The 23299-nt window shown below is 41.8% G+C and overlaps 2 long non-coding RNA genes across 2 annotated transcripts; one reads left to right on the top strand and one right to left on the bottom strand.

Moving 5' to 3' along the window:
* Nucleotides 1-2855: 2855 nt before the first annotated feature.
* Nucleotides 2856-5591, bottom strand: LOC125264925. Its single transcript, XR_007184171.1, has 2 exons — nucleotides 3036-5591; nucleotides 2856-2930 (listed from the first exon to the last, which is right to left on the bottom strand). It is a non-coding gene; the product is annotated as an uncharacterized LOC125264925 (long non-coding RNA).
* Nucleotides 5592-20226: 14635 nt separating this feature from the next.
* Nucleotides 20227-20656, top strand: LOC125264952. The gene is made up of 2 exons (XR_007184178.1): nucleotides 20227-20368; nucleotides 20456-20656. It is a non-coding gene; the product is annotated as an uncharacterized LOC125264952 (long non-coding RNA).
* The last annotated feature ends 2643 nt before the right edge of the window (nucleotides 20657-23299 follow it).

Genomic DNA, 23299 nt, shown 5'->3' on the forward strand with positions numbered 1-23299 from the left:
CTGAGCTGGAAGACGCATTATTTACCTGAGACGAGCGGAGAGGAAGGAGCACAGTGCATGTAGTGACATCATGTCAGAATCACATGTAATAAAAATAACTTTATAATTATGAAGATAAACAAACAAGATGTATTTTAGTACTCACTATCAAGCTAGCATATTGATATTGGTAAAGTTTAAAATATATATTTTTTGATTCGCTAACGAGCTAGTTATCTATAAGGCAAAGCTAAAAACAGGTTGCATGATACACGTTTTTCCATTACCATCATTTACACTGTGATGAAGATGAATTTCGTGTAAGATTCATAACATATACGTTGTTCTACAGATCAACAGAGTAACATACACTCAAATATCAACTCACAACTGCATTGCAGACACAAAATAATAACACACACATACAACAAAGTGTGTACGACACACACAGATACAAGATAAAGACATCAGTAAACATAGGTAGAGAATATAAAAACAAAACAAAGGCGAAAAAAACGTGCAGGTAAACTTACAGGTGAACATGGTAAAAGAGTTAGACAGAGGGTAAAATTATGCACAATTCAACACTATAGCTATCATTATTTATCGTCTCTACTACGGCTCGCTAAGTAATGTTATGTTAGCTATATTACGCAGCTACGTGTGCTAATGACACATGCTTCATGAAAAAATAAACAAAAAAATATGTATGATCAAAATACAAAAAGAAAGATTTACCTGTCCAGCAGAAATAAAGCCATCAAGGAGTCACTTTTCAGCCCCTTGAGTTCCCTCAGTTCTCACCATCGCTGGAAAGCCACGCCGATATTAACTCGCGTTTTATTTCTTTGTTTATCCAAAGACTTTTTGTTCATTGCCTTTTCTTGTACTGTTACTGTCTTCCTTTTTTGCCTGGTTTGCCTTCACTAACTGCATAGGCCGGTACTGTGAATTTAGCTTGCTGTTTCTCTGCCATTGTTTTGGTATTCCTAGGATCCATGCCTCTTGGATTCCCCAAATCAAACGTGCGCGCGCAAGTGGGCAGGTCATGTGTGGCAAAAGGGTGGTTGCCATGGTTGCGAGAGAGTGACAGCCGCCTAAGCCAATCCTATGTTTCGTCCCGGATGGAAATAATGAGCTGTGTTTAATACAGATTAAACGGTCTAGAGTCACTCGATTTTTATACTCTTTTTATCAGAGTTCTTACATTTTAATTATGCATGTATATATATAGAAAGTTTAAACAAATTTGGAACAAAATTTCTTACCTACCCTGCCTTTAATTCATGATCTGATTCAGAGTTGCTACTTGTTTCCTTAATTTGGTTGATGTAAGGCTCTTGGGGTTTTTTGCACCACGTTTTCTAAATTTTCCTCAAACAGTCCAATCCGTGAATGTGCGTTAAAGGCCCCACCCTTGCAAAAACATAAGGATTGTCTTTGTCAATGCCCACTTTGCTCCTGCTTTCATTCAGCATGTCCATGGAGTCAACCATGTCCTTCGTGAGTAGGACGGGTACTTTCTTGCCTCTCTTCCCTCAAATCTCGAATCAAGTCAGCTCGTTGCACAACTGTTGTTCTTATTTTGTCAGAGATTTTCCCACATCTTCATTAGGAGGCTTCACATTTCAACTCGCATATAATGCAAGGAGCAATATGGATGCCTTACCTACATGTCTCAGATTAAAAAGAATGATTTGACAGAGCAAAGTCTCAGCCAAGACTTTCCAGTCAGCGACATTCACATTCTCTTTGAGTTTTTGTTTTGAGACCTTAAACATATTTAAATCTGGTTGATAGTTGCTCACTTGCTTACAAACAGTGACGGCTAGCAGAAAGTTGTTAGGCTTACAGAGCTCTGTAAGGTTCCTCCTGAACCTTGCCTGTTTGCTCATTTTTTGAATTATGTAGTTGTCGCTTGTCTGTCTGTTTTGGACTCTTTGTTTGAGTTTTCATTGGTTCCTGTGTTCCTTTAAGTTCCCGCCACTCGGTTTCCATGGTCACCATTATTATTAGTTCATGTTTGTCAGCTGTGTCTCAATCACCTTATTATCCTCACTACTTAATGCCGCGTTCCAGGCAACCCGTAACCCGTGTTTTTCCAAACTTCTAACCGTGAAAGTGCACTGGAACAGCAGTCAAACCCGTGACTTCCCACCCGTGAACTCGTACTAGATCGATGTACTCCCAGTTACGGGTTCTGACGTCACATAGCCCGCGACACAACAATGGCAGCCCCTACGGATGTGGTGTTTATGCAAGTGCACGGTAAAATAAAAGGTATAACAGCTTTTCTTGCCTTATGTGCCATTTTCCTCCTCTGTTTCCTTAAAATAAGCAAGAAGTAAGCACCTTTGGTGATATAAATAATTGTTAATGAGCATAAGCCCGCCACTTTTACGCAGTTTGGTGTGACTTTCCTGGAACGCTACAAAGTCGTGAGTCGTGATTTTAAGTCGTGACTTACAGGCTCAAAAACCCGCCTGGAACGCAGCATAAGTTCCTGCCTTTCTGTTGTTCTTTGTCCGGTCTCATCAGTGTGTGTGTGTGTGTGTGTGTGTGTGTGTGTGTGTGTGTGTGTAAAACTCTTCATGTTTTGATTTATACCTTTGGATTTATTAAAGATATTATTCTCTTCATCATCATGTTAGTGCTGGATTATCTACACAGCAGTGTGGCAGTAGTGATGTTGTGATTTATTATGACCACAATTTGTATAAAGCGATTCACCATAGAATCAGATCAAACAGTCCATTATTATTTGTGTGACTTCTTGACGCATGCTTCGTAAAAGTGATCTAACATCTGCAGAACACTTTGCTGTCATTGGTATCAGACAGGCTGCAGCTGATCTCATTATCTCTTTTTTTTTTCCCCTCACAGCCCCCTACACCCCTTACATGTCTTTGAGTGTTTCCATAGGTCTTTTTTCATGAAGAAGGCCAGACAATCTGGGCAGGGAAGGAAATCAGAAATTATTGCATCTTCAGTTGGTTGTCGCCAAGTAACAATCTCGCCACGTCAAGTTTTCAACACTCTTATATTATGATAATTACCTTGGTTCCGAAGCTGTTCAAGAAGAATTCTTCTTTAGAACCTTTGGGAGAACTCAAGACACAGTACTGTTTTTGTTCCAAATACGTTTGCCTTCAGGATTTTGCTGACTTGTTTTGATTGTCATTTTTCTTGGACTTTTTTTGCTTTGCCTTCTCAACCTCATTGAATGATTGAAACATTGTAGCTTTTATAATCTTTCGAATGGTCTTTTCAATCTCTGACTCTTCTGAATCAGGGTCATCATCATCTGTAGACTCCCCCGCTGAAGGAATAAAAACACTGCTCAGTTGAGTCCTTGTCATCCTAGTTTGATTGCTCCCGTTAAAAACAATTTCAACATTCACAAACTTTTATTTAGAAAAGATCACAATGGTTTTGGTTAATAAAAAAAAAAAAATCACTTCATAGGGGTTTCCAGCAATTGAGGCTTTGTTGCCCCAAAGCCAAAACACTTTAATTCCACAGAAGAATGAAATATATGCTGAATGAAAAATATATGTGAATGATGAAATATATGTTGATATGCTCTATCAGCATCATATTCCTCATACAGATCATCCCAAGAAATGCTAGCAATCAAATCTTTAAATTTAGAAATATTTTACTTACTCATAATTCTCTTTTGCTGTATTTCTTTTGAAAGTTTAACAATATTAACCCTAATTTCAGAATAATGAAATATGGGAAAATGATCAGACAAGTCTGAATATAGAACACCAGATTTAATTCCTTCACTTAGAGAATTTGTTAAAATGTTATCAATCAATGTTGCTGAGTTTTCCTTAACTCTTGTAGGTTTATGAATAAGAGGAAATTAATAACTAGAATAAAGAATATTGAGAAAATCTGCAGTAGGGGTATCAAAATTATTTTTTGAGAGATTTATATTAAAATCACCTAAAATATAACTCATATAACTCATCAACAAATATATGCTCATTATTTATCAAATCAAGTTAACTGGCCAAACTTTCATTAAAATCTTGAATACTAGAATCAGGTGGTCAGTAAATAACCCCAACAATAATGTTCTTTCCTCCAAAACCAGTAGAAAGCTCAACAAATAAACATTCCACTTCATTTCCATCTGATTTTAAGGCGAGATTATCCCTAATTTTAAATTCATACTCTTCATAAATAAACAGATACTCCTCCTCCCAATTTATTCTCTCTAACATGATGAACAGAGTTATATTTGGATAATTTAAAAATTTCTCTAGAATTTTCTGTAAGCCATGTTTCAGATAACAGAAAACTGATGTTTTAGTAAAAATAGTGAATGAAATTGTCATAATTCCTAGAGAGAAAAGTAGAAAAAACATTAACAGGCAGAGATCTACATAAATCATTAAACTGAGTTTCAGTATAAAAAGTACAAAAATTTGAAGCACCCAACGATGAAAAAAGTTCAAATCTGGGTCAACATCAAAATGACAAGAATCAGATATAGACAAATCAAAAGGCTTAAAGGTCTCGGCTTCAAAATCGAATTTGTTGGAATCAATACTGTAAAAGTACTATACAACTGATATGTGATTAACTAATCAAAAATGCAATAAGTGACTATATTAATCTACTGAACAATTGGTTGTCTTTGTTTTGGTTGATTTTGGATAGGTGGATGAACAATAAGTTTGTCGTATCTCAGAAATGCAATATCACCTCTCTCACGGGCTGCCTTCATTGCTGGAAGTAATTCTCTTCTTCTTTGCCGGATGGTTTCAGGGAAGTCCTCATTAATGAAGATGCCCAAGCCCTTTAAGTTCTTAGCTTCAGCCTCAAGAATCTAACAACAATAGGTCGGGGCTTCTCTGATGATGCCATTTGCTTCCCAACTCTATGAGCCCAATCCAACTCTATTTTCCGATGATCCAGCTGTAAATTTTCACTAAAAAGTTTTCTCACTTTTTCTTCAGATTCAGACACCTTTTCTCTTACAGATTCTTTCAAGCCATCCACAACAATATTATGGCGTCTTGACTGGCCCTCCAGATGTTCTGTCTTGTCTGAAATTGTCATCAAACTTTTACAAATTATGTCCAGATCTGTCCTGATTTCATTACAATTTGTAGACCAAGTTTTACATTTGATTTTAAGATCATCAAGTTCTTTTTGAGTCATTTCTAGACTCACCCTAAAATCATAAACTTGCTTTGACAGGTCATCAATCCTCCTGTTTGAAGAATCAACAATGATTTGTATGCAGGTTTTGAAACTTTTTTCTTGTTGTTCAAGCAATGTTCTGTAGAAGTCTTTTTGATGTTCCAACAATTCACGCACTTGAGCCATGGTAACATATTCCTCGGTATTGTTGTTTACATCGTACATCATAAAGAAAAATGCCCTTAACTATGACTTACCTCTATACAAATTTCTTGGGCAAAATCATGAGTGTTATTTTGTCTGTCTTGGTCCTCTTTTCCTCTTGGTATATTACTTACTTAAAGGATTAGTCCACTTTCAAATAAAATTTTCCTGATAATTTACTCACCCCCATGTCATCCAAGATGTTCATGTCTTTCTTTCTTCAGTTGAAAAGAAATTAAGATTTTTGATGAAAACATTTCAGGATTATTCTCCTTATAATGGACTTCAATGGTCTCCAAACAGTTGGGTCAAAATTACAGTTTCAGTGCAGCTTCAAAGGGCTTTAAATGATACCAGACAAGGAATAAGGGTCTTATCTAGCAAAATGATTGGTCATTTTCGAATTTTTTTTAAATGTATATGCTTTATATAAACAAATGTTCCCCGTTTAACAATGCTCAGTCTGACCTTTGCAGCCATCGAGGGCATGGCCCTCAAGTCTGAGTCCTTTGAAGGATGCAGCCTCTGAATTGGGACACAGCCCTAGTGTGTGGCTGTGCACTCGCTTCTCATAGTTATGTGACACAGCCTGCTAAATATGTTGGGTGTTTTGGAGCAAACATTTAAAAAGAACTGAAACGTGAAAGCTATGCAGAAACCATGTTATGTAATTAATATAATTTTAATATAGATTTTTTTTTAATGAAATCAAAACCATTTTGTGACTATCTATATATGCAGTGTCAATTTGCCCGTAAGGTTTGTACAAGCACATACATATGAGACAATCACAAATAAAACTGATCACTTAAATGGAAAGTTACAGGAACACAAAAGACAGAATAACAGGACCTGATAAAAATGAGATACATTTTCCATTGTGAATGCACACAATTTTGATTCAGTTCTACTATAATTTAAAAACAGGAAAGTGTTGTAAAATGAGAAAAACACAACTTGTTTGCCACAACTGAACTTTAGGCGTGGCGTATTGTAAAAGTGGGAACTTTTTGATCACTTTTTGATCATTATTATTATGACTTACCATTATGCATTCACACATTGACAGTTCACCAGTGTTAAACTTTCATTTAATTCCACTGTTATATCATGAAATTATACAGAATTAAAACACTTTAGTGACTCATCAATGAAGATTCCTGTCAATTATCTGTGGCTCCGCCCACAGAGCTCAGGATTGGTTCCTTTGTGCTCCACCTCTTACTGCAGCATCTTCCTGTTGATCTGGACAAACAATAAGATGAAGAGCGACTGACTTAAAGGGGCTCTATGTTTTTACTTTAATAAAGCATAAAAATACCCTAATATGTTTGCAGATATTTAGGAAACATGCTAATTTCACTTACTTGTTTCTCAGAAAAACAATGCTACAGCCAAATATTCTACTTTGAAAATGTGCGTTCCGTGTCGGAATGTCTGTTTTTGTTTTGGTCTGTGTGAAACCATGTGCTGCCAGTTTATCCAATAGTATTTCAACATCACAGGTTGCCAGTTGGCGGAAAACACCGCGTATTGCAGCCATGGAAACCAGCAAACAAACTGGGTCAGAGAATCAGGCAATAACGTCAGCTGCGCGTTCTCGCTCTCTTCTCTGTCACGGTGAAGTGACACACACCCGCGCGGGCGCCTCCTCTCTCTCTCGTCTCATTCGCTCCGGTTAAGTAGTGCTTGTATTGCGCATAAATTTTAGTCATTCCCGCAGGTCTCGCGCTCACACCAAAAGCACACATACCACTGATCTAGTGAAGCGAACAAGCCACGCTCAGTCTCAAACAGAGACAGAAATCAAACAGAGTCACAAGTAACAAAATAAGCGCCTTCCTGCGCTTAAACTGTCAAATAAATACAAAAGTATGTCAAAACCAGCAGCACAGGCAATCTTGGCGAGTATACAGATAAACACCATCAGTTTTGAATTGTTAAATAGCTAAGAAAGTGAACCCATGTTGTGTGTAACAGTATTGGGTCCGTTGAACACCATTCATAAACTCTTAAAGGGACAGTAGTCCAATATTCCTGCTGCTGTCTGTCATGTTAATCAAAGAACAAAAGATAAAGAAAATCACTTTCTGCTCTTGTCTGAATACGTTTTAGAACTTTAATAGTAAGAATTGTTTGCAATAAAGACTATAGAAATTAAGGTAACCAATGCAAAATAACACAATGTGTTATTTTACATTTGATTACTTTAATTTCTGTAGTATTTCTTGCCTGAATAAAAACCCAGTTAACCCGAAAAACTTAGTTTCATAGCTCTCTTTATTCTATTGCATTTATTTGAGCTGTTTATATTTTATTACTGACTTTTACTTTTTTTTAATGAAAATAAAACTCTGCATTGAAGAAAAGTAGATTTTTGTTTGTATATGTTGTCATTTCTAGTTCTTAGAAAGAAAATCGGAATCGGCAAAAAATATGTATCGGCCGATCACACTAACAAAAAATCAGAAATCGGCCAAGAAAATTGCAATCGGTGCATCTCTACTAAAAAGCCTCTGAATCCATCTAATTATCTCTATGAACAACAGCATATCAAAACTAATCATAAATCAACTCATCAGCTTACAGTGTTTAAGTCTCCTCAGCTTTCATTGTCAATTGCGCTCCATATTGTTGCTGGCAACCATATGCTGTAAAAGCTGGCAACCCGCGTCTTTGAACGAGGGGGCAGGCCAAACAATATTTTGAATTTGGACTGCAGTTCCTATTTTGAACACTGGGTGTCATTCCTACAGAGAGCCCCTTTAAGTTCATCAACAACATTATAAAACCTTTCACAAGATACATAAAACAACCAAACTAGTACAGAAGATGGTTTGATTTATTGAGACAGCTGAAAAGATTTAATGTTAGACAGGATATAATGACTACAGTGTATTGGTCACTTTTGAAATCAGTCATGCCATTTAATATTGTTTCTTGGTATAGCATACTTTCAGCTGGAAATAAGAAAAAATTATCAAAAATTATTAAGCAGGCATCAAAGATTACTGGGGTCTCGCAGCTTCACCTTTCAAACCTTTATTATATGGCAGTTAAGAGGAAAGCAGCTTCTATTATTACAGATTGTACACATCCTATTTATGATGCTATCCATCAGGTTGCCGGTTTAGAACTCCCTTGGCTAAGAAGAAGGCTTACAGGAATTCTTTTGTGCCCAGTGCAGAAACTATTTTAAACAAGGTTAAGTGATTGTGTGTGGGGTTATTTTTTAATTTTAAGATGTTTGTTTTAAAATGAATTGTGTGTTGTGGATTGTATGTATTGTTATGTTGTATTGTATGAGAGCCTTTTAACCTAAGAAAAATTTCTATCATTGCTGATAGACAATAAAGATTCTCTGAACTCTGTATTGAGAAGAGCTGCAGGTTCTGACACTTACTGATGTATTCTCATGTTTAGAAAAGCTCTGAGGACCAAGATTTATGCAGGAGTCTTCAGGAGGTCTGGGATGAATGGTCTGTGTGAAAGAGAGCGAGAGATTGGTCATGTGACTATCTGTGATGGATTATCGGACTTTGACGTTTCACTTACTGTGAGTGTGTCGTATAGCTCAGAGGTCATAGACTTGGGCTCAAGAGCTGTATATGTGTCTTCATTCGGATCATAGATCTATAGGAGAGACAGAAGGAAGCAAACATTGTGAGTTCATGTTTTAAATCTGATTACTGTAATGTTTGATTCCAATCTTGATGGAAATCAGTTTAACTGAATCTAGAAGTGTGTCTTTTACTCTTAATATCTCTGTATGGCTCATTGCATCAAGGAAACATCTCTGCATGCACGAAAACACTTAATAAATAATTGTGATCATCTCACCTCCTTCATAGCAGATCTTCTTTTCATCATTTTAGTAAGACTGTTACAAGAAAGATGAATAAACAGCACATTTAAAGATGTGTGGGTATGTACACTTAACCCCCCAGGGGTGTGCTGTCCTACCAAGGGGTCACTATCCTACCAAGTACAGCTTCAACTGGCCTATTATGCTTAGTAGAAGACCTTGATTAGCTGTTCAGGTGTGTTTACCCAGATAACATTTTTTTTGTTATAAGATTATTCTCCAAACATTCAGTTTTGGTTATGGGAACTTTAAAATAAAAGTTTTTGTGATGTTAGAGGAACACTGTTTTAAAAGGTATGATGTTCCTGAAATGTTCTTTCAACTTCATTTTTATTAGCAATTCAACATTCTAAGAATGATGATTTTTTTTCACCTTCCAAGAACATTGAAATATTCAGTTTCTTTAATAGAATGTTATTTAAAGGTTAGTATGATGTTCCTGAAACATTCTTTAAAACATTCAAACACCTGCTGTGAACAAGCAGAATCACTGAAGGAAACAGAAACATGAACAGAAACTACAACTGACTTCCAGCCACAGCCTTAAATGAAATCAACTGAAGATAAAAGACATTTAAACTCTCAAGATCTGATTAAATAACCAGTACCATGATGGTAGTTGAACAAACTCAGGGTTATAGGATTAGTTTCGAGTTGACAAAACCAAACCACTCCAATCCGGCTTTGTTGGTACCATGATGCTGATCATCAACTTTCTCTGTCAACTCAGGCTTTGATCCTGAGTTTGTGGAGCATGTCACATGAATGCATGACATCAGTGGCAAACAGCCAATCACATGCCTTGCAACAGAGATAAACTGTGATTCACTTCTCGCAAGAGAGCCAGTGTGATTCAAAACTTTTTTGCTGAAGGTTAAGAGATTGAAGAAAATTAAGACTTTAAACGCATTTACACTAAAGAAAATACCTGTCCATGAAAGAGGAAAAATAAAATAAATTATCTTGCGAAGTTAGTTTATATAGTTGCATGATAATATATAGCAAGAGACTCATACATGTAAGGTCACATGTAGTCATTTTTAAAGAGTTATCTATTGATTCTACAGCTTGATGATCTGTATATATTAATATTCATTTAAACTAAATGCTTAATAACTGTTAAACTAAAATTGCTTGTGTGTAATGGATTAATAATATAGATCATATAATAATTATATAAATCGTAATTAGAATTATTTTATCATTAAAGCCAGACAATTTCATCTTTAAATATTTGTTTTTATATAGTGACCTTTAAATTGGAGGAAGGGAAACTGGGGCGTGACTTTACTGCGTTGGATGTGTCACTGTCACTTTGCTCACATCTGATTGATCCAATTTTGGCTTGAGATCTCTTATCCAGAACATAACCTGCCCCAGAGCAGGTGAGCTGTGGAACGTAAGTTACTATGGTGATGAACACTGCTAAAAGCCAAGTCACTTTCATAGTACCTAAAACCCAGGATTAGCGCAAACTAATCTGAAACTTACCTGGCTAGCCAGCTAATCCAGCTTCATGGTACAGGCCCCAGGGCTGCGTTTCCCAAAAGCATCGTAAGCCTAAATTGATCTTAGAACAATTGCCACCAATGGTCTCTACGATTAACTTAGGCTTACAATGCTTTTGGGAAACACAGCCCGGACTGACTTTATTTTTGTCATATGTCTACTAAAGTTCTTATTGAGAATTAAAAAAGGTTTAGATGTTGATGTTTTATTGTCTTCTTTGGCATTACCATTATGGTGATCAGTGTTTGCTTTAGTTGGGCTCTTGACCCTTGACTTTTAGTTTTTTTTTTCTGGTTGCTGTAACTGTGTTTATAAGACATTTATTATGGTTAAAAAAAGCAAGGAGTAAACTTATATCAGGGGCCTGTACCATGATGGTAGTTTGAACAAACTCAGGGTTATAGGATTAGTTTCGAGTTGACAAAACCAAACAACTCCAATCTGGCTTTGTTGGTACCATGATGCTGATCATAAACTTTCTCTGTCAACTCAAGCTTTGATCCTGAGTTTGTGGAGCGCATGCACATGGATGTGTGACATCAGTGGCAAACAGCCAATCACATGCCTTGCAGAGACAAACTATGATTCACTTCTCGCGAGAGAGCCAGCACGATTCAAAACTCTTGCTGAAGATTAAGAGATTGACGAAAATGAAAACTCATTTACACTGATGAAAGAGGACAGATAAAAGAAATTATCTTGCTCTATCAGTGTAAGTGAAACTTGTGAAGTTAGTTTATATAGTTGATATATAGCGAAAGAGACTCAAAAATGTAAGGTCACATCATATTTAAAGTTTATTTACAGCTTATTTATATTACATATATGATCTGTATATATTAATATTCATTAAAACTAAATGCTTAATAATAAACTAAAATTGCTTGTGTGTAATGGATTAATAATATAGATCATATAATAATTATATAAATCATATATAAATCATAAAATAATTCTAAGTAATTATCATTAAAGCCAGACAATTTCATAGTTTATTTTTTTATTATTATTATTTATTTTCATTTATTTATTTATGTTTTTGCTGCTATATAGTGACATTTAATTTGGAGGAAGAGATACTGAAGGAGTGACTTTATTGTGTTGGATGTGTCACTATCACTTTGCTCACATCTGATTGGCCCAATTTCAGTTTGAAATCACTTATCCAGAACATAATCTGCCCTGGAGCAGGTTAGTTGTGGAGCATAAGTTACTATGGCGATGAACACCACTAAAAGCCAAGTCAAGTTTTAAATTCATGATAAGACACAAACATTTTTAATGACTGTATCGTTTAGACACACAGAGACATCAAGAATCAGCGTATGAATCTCAACAATGGTGACAATCAAAAGCTTCATGCTGCAATGCATGCTGGGTACAAGCATAGTACAAAACCCATCCATGACTCCCATTGCAGCATGAACAAATGTTTCAGCGGAATTGTCCTATTTTGTTTAATTCTTACTATTTGCTTTTATTTCTGCTGTTTTGTTTGTTTGTATTTTGTTAATCAAATTACTTTAGTTAAGTTGAAATAACGTTTCAGGAACATCATACCTTTTATTCCTCTAACATCAAGAAAACTGGACATTTTAACGTTCCCATAACCAAAACTGAATGTTTGGAGAACTTTCTTATGAAAAAAAAAAAAATCTGTACGGAGGCTAATCCTCCAAGGAGCAGGATTGGACACCCCTGACTTATACATACAGAAGTACATTTACATTTGTATGAAACAGAGGAACGCCTTACCAAATGTACATGATGAAAGCACCTGATGCTCCACCAAGTAAAACACCAACACCAGCAGCAACAGCAACAACTACAGACGAGAAATGTCTGACTGCTGAAATACAGATAAAAACACAGAGTAAATGTTTAACAGGACTACATAAGACAAAATATAAAGACAAATAAGGACGCAAACAGGTCTATGTGGTTAAAATACAGAATATGATTAATAAAACTAACATTTTACATTTAAAGTCACAGCATCAGAGTATTTCTCTCCATGTTCATTGATGGACTTGCACTTGTATTCTCCACTGTCATCAGAGCTGATCTTTGAGATGCTGTAGATTCTTCCAGATCCTACAAACATTCCTCCTTTAAACCAGCTGAAGTTCAGAGCAGGTGGGTTTGAATCACTGCTGCAGCTCAGAGTCACTGAATCTCCTGACACAATTTCAGATGGACTGATGGACACTGAGACGCTTTTTGGAGGATCTAACACAGAAAAAAATACAAAAACACTTACAATCAAGTAAATTTGACCACAGACTCAATTATTTCAGCAGATGAACTGATGGAGATCACTGGATTCACTGGAGGATCAACAGGTATCAGGTAGTTTTTACAGTATATTCAGTATTTATTCATATATGACTGTTCCAATAATAGGGGTGTACTAACAGTGATGCTGAAGACTGCAGCTTCTTATACATACATACTTTTTTTTTAACAAAAAAAATCTTGGCAGCTGTGGTTGGCAGAACAATTCTGTAAAAAATACAGTAAAAATGTAAAAGTATTTGCATTATCATTTAATTATACATATATTTCACCCATTCAAGCTAATTTGTTACACACCCCTGGTTTGAAATTAAGCAGACATGGGAGAGACATCTCCTTTCATCAGATTTGTTCCATGGGTTAGGTTTTACAGCTCAATAATGGTTCATTGGGGAATCTCTTTGATCTTTTTCAATGTGATGTTGTGTTAATTTGGTGGGCTCCGTTCATGGATGATCTTACATGGCAATTTTCTTGGTTGTAAATTAGTTGTATACTGCGTTATGATCAATTATAAACATAAATCAACCATAAAGGGAATTATGTATATATGGATATGGATTGCAACGGATTATAACTTATTATGCATATATATATATATATATATATATATATATATATATATATATATATATATATATATATATATATATATATATGGTCTAACATTAGTTCTAGTTTTCGAATTAACCTCAAAAGGAAACTGCAGGTTTGAGCGGTCACCCCCCCCAAACCCACCCCCGTCCGCTGACCCCTTAAACGCCCGATTCCCATCGATTGCACTGTAAAGGGGGTAGGCTTGTCCCGAATACACACTAAACGCCCGATCTCCCATTAAACGAGTGGCTGTTGTTTCTATGGAGTGGGCAGTGAAGGTCAGGGTCCCAAGAACCCACTATTTGCCCAATTACCCACTATGGTGGGAAAACGATCAGGTGACTCGCTGACCGCTTCCAGGCCACGCCCCCATCCCGCGGACCCATTATTTGCCCGATTACCCACTGTAGTGGTCAAACGATCAGGTGACCCGCTGACCACCTCCAGGCCACGCCCCCCATCCCACGGACCCATTATCTGCCCGATTACCCACTCCCGCGCGGAGACGGAAGGTCGCGGGGCCTCGAGATTTTAGATTCCGACCCCGCGGGGGCCCCCCACTAGGGGGCCCGAAGCGCGAAACTCTACGGTGACGCAATTTTTTTCCCTTGGGGTTACAGCCAGGCGCTTTGTATATGTATGTCGGGGGGCCCCCAGGGGCCAACGTGCAAAATTTGGGGCCCGCGGGACCTTTGTAGCAATATTCCATTCGGCCATTATTGTCGCGGGGGGTGCCAAAGTGGCATAAATATAAAGCGGGATGTCTCCCGCGCGAAGACGGAAGACCGCGGGGCCTCGAGATTTTAGATTCCAACTCTCCGGGGGCCCCCGACTGAGGACCCCAAAGCGCAAAGCTCTAGGACCTTCCCGTAAAATCGCCCCTCTCCCCCCAATCAAATATTTTAAAGGCCTCTTTGAGTGTATAAGTGAAAGAGCCTCGAGAGAGAGATCTGCTTCAGAGGCTGAGAAGGTCTCGCCTCGGCGCTAGAGCGCGGCGGTTTTGATACGTCGCTCAGGCCCCCCCCACGAGCCACGGTGCGAAATTTGGGGCCCCTGAGGTCCTTGCAGCAACATCCCACTCCCCATTACATCACTGAAAAGCAGGAAAAAAAAGACTTCAAAAGGGCCGATCTGCTAGGGGGCACCGTTTATTTTCTCGCCACAATCCCCCGAGTCAGGCGGAAAAGTTTGGCGGCCCTAGGACCTATTTCAGGGGTCGAAAGGTCAAAAAAGACTTGAGCGTACGCCAAGGCAGTATTTTATAAATATAGCTTGGGACGGCCCCCGTACGGAGACGAAAGGTCGTAACGTCTCGAGATTTGAGATTCGGACTCTCCGGGGGCCCCCAAAGCACGAAACCCTAGGACCTTCTGGAAAAAAAGTTGGTCTTTCGGAACCAAAAATCACTCAGAATCCTCTGACGACCCAAGAGTGACAGAGGATCTTGAGAGAAAATTGGGGTCAGAGGCTGGAATTTTGTTCCCTGGGCCCTAGAGCCAGGCGCTTTAAGTATGTCGCTCGGGGGGGCCCCCAGGAGCCATTGTGCAAAATTTGGGGCCCCTGGGACCTTTGTAGCAACATCCAAGTCGCCCATTATTCGCATTGGTTCGCCTTAGTGGGTTTTCGTACACCAATTCCGCGGACTTTGCAAGGGCCAATCCGTTAGGGGGCGCCGTTTTCCTTCTCGTCCCGACCCCATGCATAAGCGCGAAGCGGGACGTCCCCCGTACGGAGACGGAAGGTCGCAGGGCCCCGAAACTCGGCACGTGCTGCCGTCACGGGCCCTAGCCGCTTTCCAAGCATTTCGAGTCCGGCCGTACGTAGGGGCCTGTTTCTCCCATTGACTTGAATGGCAGACACAGAGAGAGGGTTCGAGTACGCCGCTTAGAAAGGGCCGATCGGCCAGGGGGCGCCATTTTTCTTCAGGCACTTCCCGAAATCCGAGGAATTTGGCCCTTTGACACGCGGTTACCGAGGGCCCCACGTACTGGCGTTCGATGCCCCTAGGTCCTGATTCCAAATTTAAGGTTTTTATTGACCGAAACAAAAAAACAGCCCAATCGCCCATTATTCGAATGAGTTTGCCATAGTGGGTTAGCAGGCACCGCTTAGAAAGGGCCGATCGGCCAGGGGGCGCCATTTTTCTTCTCGCCACGAGCCCCCGAGTCAGACGGAAAAGTTTGGCGGCCCTACGACCTCGCCCTCCCCCCGAGGTCCTGGGCCCTGGGGTCCTGGAGTTACGGACAGTCAAAGTCTGGGCGTTTTTGCCTTATATCTCAGGAACGCAACGACGCAAGGGGAGGGTGTCGCTGGAAAGGGCTCGATGTGCCCCGTCGAACAAGACCAACCCCGAGGTCGGGGGCCCCCGGGTTGGGGAGCTAGAGCCTACGAAAGTTCGGGACCCCCGCGGATCCGCGATACGCCAAGGGGCGTCCACGGGGCCCGCGACGGATGTGTTCAGGTCGTGGGGGAGAGGGGACTTTTTGACCAAAGTTTGAGCGTTCTGGGGCTTTACGTTCCCGAGTTATGATCAAAAGTTGGCCAAAAATGGCGCTTTTCTATGGGCGCCGCCATTTTGAAAAGCGCCGGATCGTTTTTGTCGAATATCTCCGTGGGAACGCGGCGGATCGTTCTGAAATTTGAACCAAGTGTAGAACTCGATTAGACGGTTCGAGTGAGTTATGGTCTTTTTTCCTGTTGAAACTTTAAAAATTCATATCTCGGGGACCGAGTGGCCCCGGAGCTCGTGGAGGGTCTCGTTGGAAAGGTCTCGGTGTCCCCTTTCCAACAACGTCGGGGGCCTTCAGGTTCGGGAGCTACAATTATGTAATGGCCGCCAAATAATGGGTCTGCGGAAACTGCCTTTTCTATGCCAGTGAAGCATAAAATGACTTGGAAATTAGACGAATCCGCTCGGTTGAGTGTGCTTAGTACAGTTAGAGTGTTTTAATCCATAAAAACTGACATTAAATGTGAAATATCATATACAAACACTGTGTCTTTAAATAAATGATGCAATACTTGTTCCAATTCCCCATCCCTTTGAACTGAGGTTGGATCCAATTTCCCATCCCTTATTTTCCCGTCCCTGATTGGTTGGCCTTTTCCTCGGTCCTCTTTCCCATCCCTTTGAGCTGAAGTTGGACCAAAAGTTTATAAAAGGCCTCTGCCCCGGCAATCTTTGTCATTCATTTACACTTTTTTCACCTGCACCACACTTTTGATCACCCTACACCCTCACTCACTGCACCACGGTTGCCGACAACTTCCGCACTTTTGTTTCACCGTTTGTTTTTACGCACCTTGTGTTTCACTGCCATTATTATTATATATTATATATTTGCTTTTGTTAATTATTTTATTATCTATAGTTGTATTTTATTATATCCTCGATACCCTATATATATATACATACACGATGCCTAACAGCGAATGCCCGCTGTGCCACCGTGGCTACAGTCAGCTTAGCCAGCACCTGGGGGTGAGCCACGGTGTCCGCAATAAGGCCGAAAGAGAGCTGCTACTGGCCATTCCATCCGGGAGGGTGGACGTGCGCAAGGGCACCTGCCCCCTGCCCGCCTGAGGAAAATACACCTCCCGGATGGACCGCCACCTGGCCACCCACACCGAGATCATGGTCGCGGCCCGCCGGCAGGCCACGGAGACCCTCAAGTGGAAGAAGATCATGGAGGGTCTCGCCAACCTGCGGGCCACCAACCCGGCCGTGGCCATGGTCTCTACCCTGGACCTAGCAGGGGACCTGGAGGACCCCATTGCTGATGCTGCTGCTGCGGAGGAGGTGGCGGGGGAGCAGGAGAGCGCCTGCAACAACCCCAGCTGCCAGGATGAGCGGGAGGACCTCCGCAGGCAGGTCGATATGCTGAGCGAGTCACTCAGGAAGGTGACTCGTCGCTACCGCCTGCTGCTGAGGAGGTCGCGGGGTAAACCCTCCAGCCAGCTCGCCCGGGTGACCAGCAGGCTGCTGTCTTCCCTTCGCCCCCTCGCGCCGGGAGAGGCCGAGGAAGAGGAAGACGAGCCCCTGGCCCTGCCCTTGGAGGAGGCAGACCGACAGGACCCGGGCCCCAAGGCCCCCGCCCCCCAGCCGCCGGCCAAGGCGTCGACCTCCTCCTCCCCAGGCGAAGAAAAGCACCCCTTCCTGGACCACGTGGCGGCCCTGAGTGAGTACCGCGCTCTGTCGCTTCTCCCCGTCTTGCTCTGCGGCCAATGTTTCTCGCTCTGTTCTGACCCCGTTGTGTGTTTTCTTTTCGTAGACGTCCTCCTTGAGGAGTACTGGGGCCACCAGGAGGGGGCGGATCCTTGACCGAGGCTCGTGAACAACATGGCCTCAAAGATCGCCACTTTATTGGTTACATGGCGGCGGGGCAGACCGACCTGGCCGGACTGGGCTTCCTCAACCAAACGGCGAGGATGCGGTCTTGGCACAACAGCCTGAACCAGGCCAAGATCGCGGAGCCGACGGTGCACCACTACCTGAAAAATGTGGCCCAGTTCCTGGCCTACTTGGTCGAGACCCCGCCGCCCACCTGCCAATTCTCCCGGACAGTCATGGTGGGGCTAAACCGGGAGATCAAAACGATGATCCGGTCCGTGCGGCGGAAAGTGGTCATGCACGAGGTGAGGGTGAAGCAGGCCAAGGAGGGCCGCCTCATCGCCAAGGCCACTCTCCGCCAGTGCGTCGCCTCCGCCAAGGCCGCCATCCCTGACATTCTGGGTGAGTTTTTGCCTCCTCTCACACTCATCTGTCTGACCTCGCGCACACCTCGACACTTAACGCTTCTCTCTCTTTTCTCGCAGCCCATCTCAGAGAGACGGCCGACAGGGCCCTGCAATGGTCCTTCTATGGGCACCTCACCGCCTACTTGGCCTGTATATACGGCCATCGCGGTGGGGTGTTCCAGAACATGAGGCGGCCAAGACCGGATCAAAGGAGGGGTGCTTTGTCATCAACGTGAGTGCTTTTATTTTTCTCTGTCTCTCCGTCTCTCTCTCTCTCTTCACGGTTCTCCCTCTTACGCCGCACGCTTGTCTCTGTTTCTGCAGATCTCAACGCATAAGACGAACCAGGCCTTCGGGGCAGCACAACTGGCCTTGAGTGGCGTGGAGTACGGGTGGCTCACGGACTTCCTGGACATGAGGCCCTACTTGGTTGGAGGTGAAACAGCACAATACTTCTTTTTCTCCCGTGGAGTGCCTCAAGGATCTGTCCTTGGTCCACTTTTATTCTTAATCTACACACTTCCCCTAGGTTAGATCATCCGGCGCCATGGCTTTAATTTTCACAGTTATGCTGACGACACACAAATTTATTTCACTGTACAACCTAACTCTGTTTTTCCTCCCCCTTCCTTAACATCTTGCTTACACGATCTCAAAATAAGGATGGCTCAAAACTACTTAATGTTGAATATGGAAAAAACTGAAATTCTGCTAGTAGGTCCTAAATCCCTTGATCTCACCCAACACGATTTTTCTGTTAACGTTGACGGTGTCCTGGTTCAACCCTCTCCCACTATTCGAAACCTCTGTGTGTTGTTCGATTCTAGGCTAAGTTTTGAACCCCACATCAATCAGCTTGTCAAGTCCTGTTTCTTCCATCTTCGCAACATTGTCCGTTTAAGACCCTCACTAAATCTCAAAGATGCAGAAACTGTTGTTCACGCTTTTATAACTTCACGTCTTGATTATTGTAACTCCTTGCTTTATGGTCTACCCAAAAAAGTCATAAATTGCTTGCAGTTCATTCAGAATTCAGCTGCTAGGGTCCTCACTTTTACCAAAAAATCAGCTCACATCACCCCTGTCTTACAGCAACTACACTGGCTCCCTGTTAATTACCGCAAGATTCTTATTCTAGTTTTTAAGGCTCGTCATGGCTTAGCACCTTCCTACCTTTGCAAAATGATTATCCCCTATGTCCCTGCCCGTACTCTGAGATTAAGCACTGAAAACTTGCTTGCAGTATCCAAGTTCCGTCTATCAAGTGTGGGTGGTAGGGCTTTCAGCATATCAGCTCCTAAGCTCTGGAACAAGCTACCACAAAACCTTCGTGATATCTCCTCTCTTCAGACCTTTAAAACTGCCCTCAAAACACACTTATTCACTTTATGTTTTGTTAATTGATTTTCTGCCTCAACTTTCCAGCACTGTGCTTGTTTTTTTGTAAGTCTAATGTTGATTAACCTTCTTTGTCTGTTCCATCTGGTTGATTGATACTGACTCTATACTTATATGTATTCATATTATATTGCAACTTTCTGTAAAGCATCCTTGGGTTCCTGAAAGGCGCTAAATAAATAAAACATATTATTATTATTATTATTATTTTTCACCTCAAAGCCCAGCTCATGCAAGAACCTGAACCAGTATTTTCAGGAAGCATGGGCTGGGATGGGCCTCCCGGGGAGTCCCACCTTCACCGACATCCTGACCTCCATCGCCACTCACGTAAGCGTTCCCCCGCGGCTTTCCACCAGTTTCTGAGTTTCACAATTCATGTGCCACGACACCTCCACGGCCGACCGCTTCTATGCACTAAACCTCGACGCCAAGCAGGCGGCCGAACACCGCCGCCTGTTCGAGGCGGCCATGGAGGGTGAGGAAGGCCCAGAAGGCCTTCAAGAAGTCAGGAAAGAGAGCCGGGAAGAGTTCGGGCAAGCGGCCGGCAGCCCGCCCACCTCCTCCAGCCCGTCGCCTCCTGGCAGCCCGTCGGGGGAGAAACGCCCGAGGGAATCCGCTTCCGTAAGTCCGTCTTCTCACGGGGGGGCTCGTTTAACCGTTTGTGCGCCGAGTATGTGTGTTTGCTGACTCTTTCTCGCTTTTTTTCAGGAGCCGACTACACTGTCCAAGAGGCGCAAAGTCAGCACTCCGAGGAAGAAGGGCTTCCCTCGGGCTCACCTCTCCCCCCTGAAGAGAATGATGCTTATGAAAGTGGCAAAGAGGGCCCGGAAACTGTTTTTTTCAATTTTTTTTGTTTTAAATGTTCTTTTCTCGTTCTGTTCTGTTGTTATAATAAATGTTTTAAACGTTCTTACTGTCATGTCTTTTTTTGATGCAAAACACGTCTTATACACATTTCATTTAAAAAAAATCCTAAGTACCAGAAGGTCCCAAATGACTTAAAAGGTAATGGAATGCATCCGACTGAGTGTGCTTAGTACAGTTATAGGGTTTTATTGGGAAAGTGGCATATCTTTGAGTTTTCGGCTCATATCACCCGGGAACACTGTGGAGAAAAATTCTGAAATTCAGATCAAAGGAAGGTCTCGGGGGGCCTCTATCGAACGAGTCCAACCTCGAGGTCCTGGGACCCGGGGTCCTGGAGTTACGGGCGGTCAAAGGTTTGGCATTTTTGCCTTATATCTCGGGAACGCAACGACCCCTTGGCTCGGGGAGGGTGTTGCTGGAAAGGGCTCGATGTGCCCCGTCGAACAAGACCACCCCCAAGGTCGGGGGCCCCTGAAATTTGAACCGTGTGTAGAATTCAATTAGACGGTTCGAACGAGACCGGTTCTGCAAGGATAGCTTTTTGGGTTCCAGATTTATGGTCTTTTTTCCTGTTGAAATTTAAAAATTCATATTTCGGGGGCCAAGTGAGCGGTCAGGGGGGGTCACCTGATCATTTGCCCACTATAGTGGGTAATCGGGCAAATAGTGGGTTTTTGGGATGGGGGCGTGGCCTGGAGGTGGTCAGCGGGTCACCTGATCGTTTGGCCACTATAGTGGGTAATCGGGCAAATAATGGGTTCGTGGGACGGGGGCGTGGCTTAGGAGCAGTCAGCAGTGGTCACCTGGTCATTTGCCCACTATAGTGGGTAATCGGGCAAATAATGGGTTCGGGGGACGGAGGGAATCGAGAAAGTGACCGGTCCACCATTATACGAATGGCAGAGAAGCCCATTCAAATAGCCAGGAACTGGGACGTTGAGTCTGCCACCCTCTGGATGTGGCCGGTACTGCCACATAAGGGCCCCGGACTTGGGGGTGCTCCCGTTTGACCCCTAGCGGGGTCAGGCCGACCGAAACGGCTCAGGGCGTGTCCATATGCTCATATAATAGGGAGTCATGCATACACAAAAAGGAATACATCATATACATTCTGGAGTAATTTAACTTGTGAGTTAACTTAAGAGAGTTCTTCTATGTGTGGGTGTGTGTGTGTATTGGGTCGTCTGGCCACCAAAGAATTCGGGCTTGGTTTTGGGTAATTTGATCTGAGTTGATTAAGATCTTTGTGAAGACAAAGGGAGAGGTCCATGGTTGCCTGTTTACCATCGACACAGGGCAACAAATGTGTCGAGTGAGCTGTAAACGTCAGCCAAGCTGGAGCCAACATTAGATTTACATAAGAAGTTCAAGAGGTTAAAAGCTTCCTAAAAATTTAAAGTTGGTTTGATAATCTGATCCTGTGCACTCGTTACATGTGTATTAACAGAGCTGATCAATAAAGAGACCCTCCTTTGTTCCACAAACGTTAATGGTGCGTTAAAGTCATATCAGAAAGATCGTATTTACGAGCTGAACACACACGAATACCACCACCATGTCGTAAATACGAGTGGGAAGCTCGGGATTTTCTTTAAGCCCTGATCTGTACAAGTTGGGGGCGTGACAGTGAGAAACATGGCGAAATACCACAATACTTAAGTATTTAGCAGTGACATTGTCAGCCTTTTTTATTTACAATGAAGTAAGCTGATTCCCAGCAAACAATACGATAGCGTCATAATATAAAAATTTAAATTAAAAACATAATTAATTAAAAACATAAAAAAGCAACATATAACCAATGCACATTCTTTGCTCTACATGTTGAAAAAGTAGAAGTGTTGTTATTTTGTGTAATTAATTTAGAGAAGGCACACCGCCATCATACTCCAACGAAAGTGACTTGAACACACCTACCAACATACACACGACTTCCCACCTCGTAAATACAAACTTCCCAGGAGGACTTGAACGCACCATTAGACCAGATGGCTAAGCAACACCTTTTGACTGCAAGGCATAAATCCAAAACCTTATCAGGAAACTGAGGCCCAAAAAACAAACACATGGACACTCGCCAGGACACCCTGTGTGCCCACCTATGCATTTCAAAGACATTCCATTCTCTTAAACCAGCAGAAACCTCAATGAATTCACTCTCTTTTTTAGAAAAGGTCTCAAAATTGCTGCCAATGATATGAATTAATCACCAGTAGGTGCCTTTTAACCCTCTGGAGTCTGAGGCTGATTTGGGGCCTGGAGAAGTTTTGACATGCCCTGACATTTGTGCTTTTTTCAGTTGTTCATAAACATATTAATGACACAAGTGTCATTACACTGTATTCAGCACAAACTAGGCTACCATAATATGTGAGGAACATGTGTGTACATGTTTGTGTTTTTGAAGGAATAACGTTTATGCGTGGTTACTGAAAAAACAAAAAACTTAAGTCACTGATATAAGGCCAATAAAAGTATATTAAATCTGTGTTCACAAGACTTTTGGGTATTGAAGGTTGTAGACTAGAGTTTTTGCTTCAAAATTATGTAAAAATTATGCTGACTACTCTTTCATTTATAACAATATACTGATTTAGTTTTTGTAAGACACTTTTTGCCAAGAAACACAGTATGCGAGGAGGCGTGAATCTCCATGAATAATGGCTCATTCTCACCTGTGAAGAC

The sequence above is a fragment of the Megalobrama amblycephala genome, linkage group LG1 (assembly GCF_018812025.1).
Source record: "Megalobrama amblycephala isolate DHTTF-2021 linkage group LG1, ASM1881202v1, whole genome shotgun sequence".
NCBI lineage: Eukaryota > Metazoa > Chordata > Actinopteri > Cypriniformes > Xenocyprididae > Megalobrama > Megalobrama amblycephala.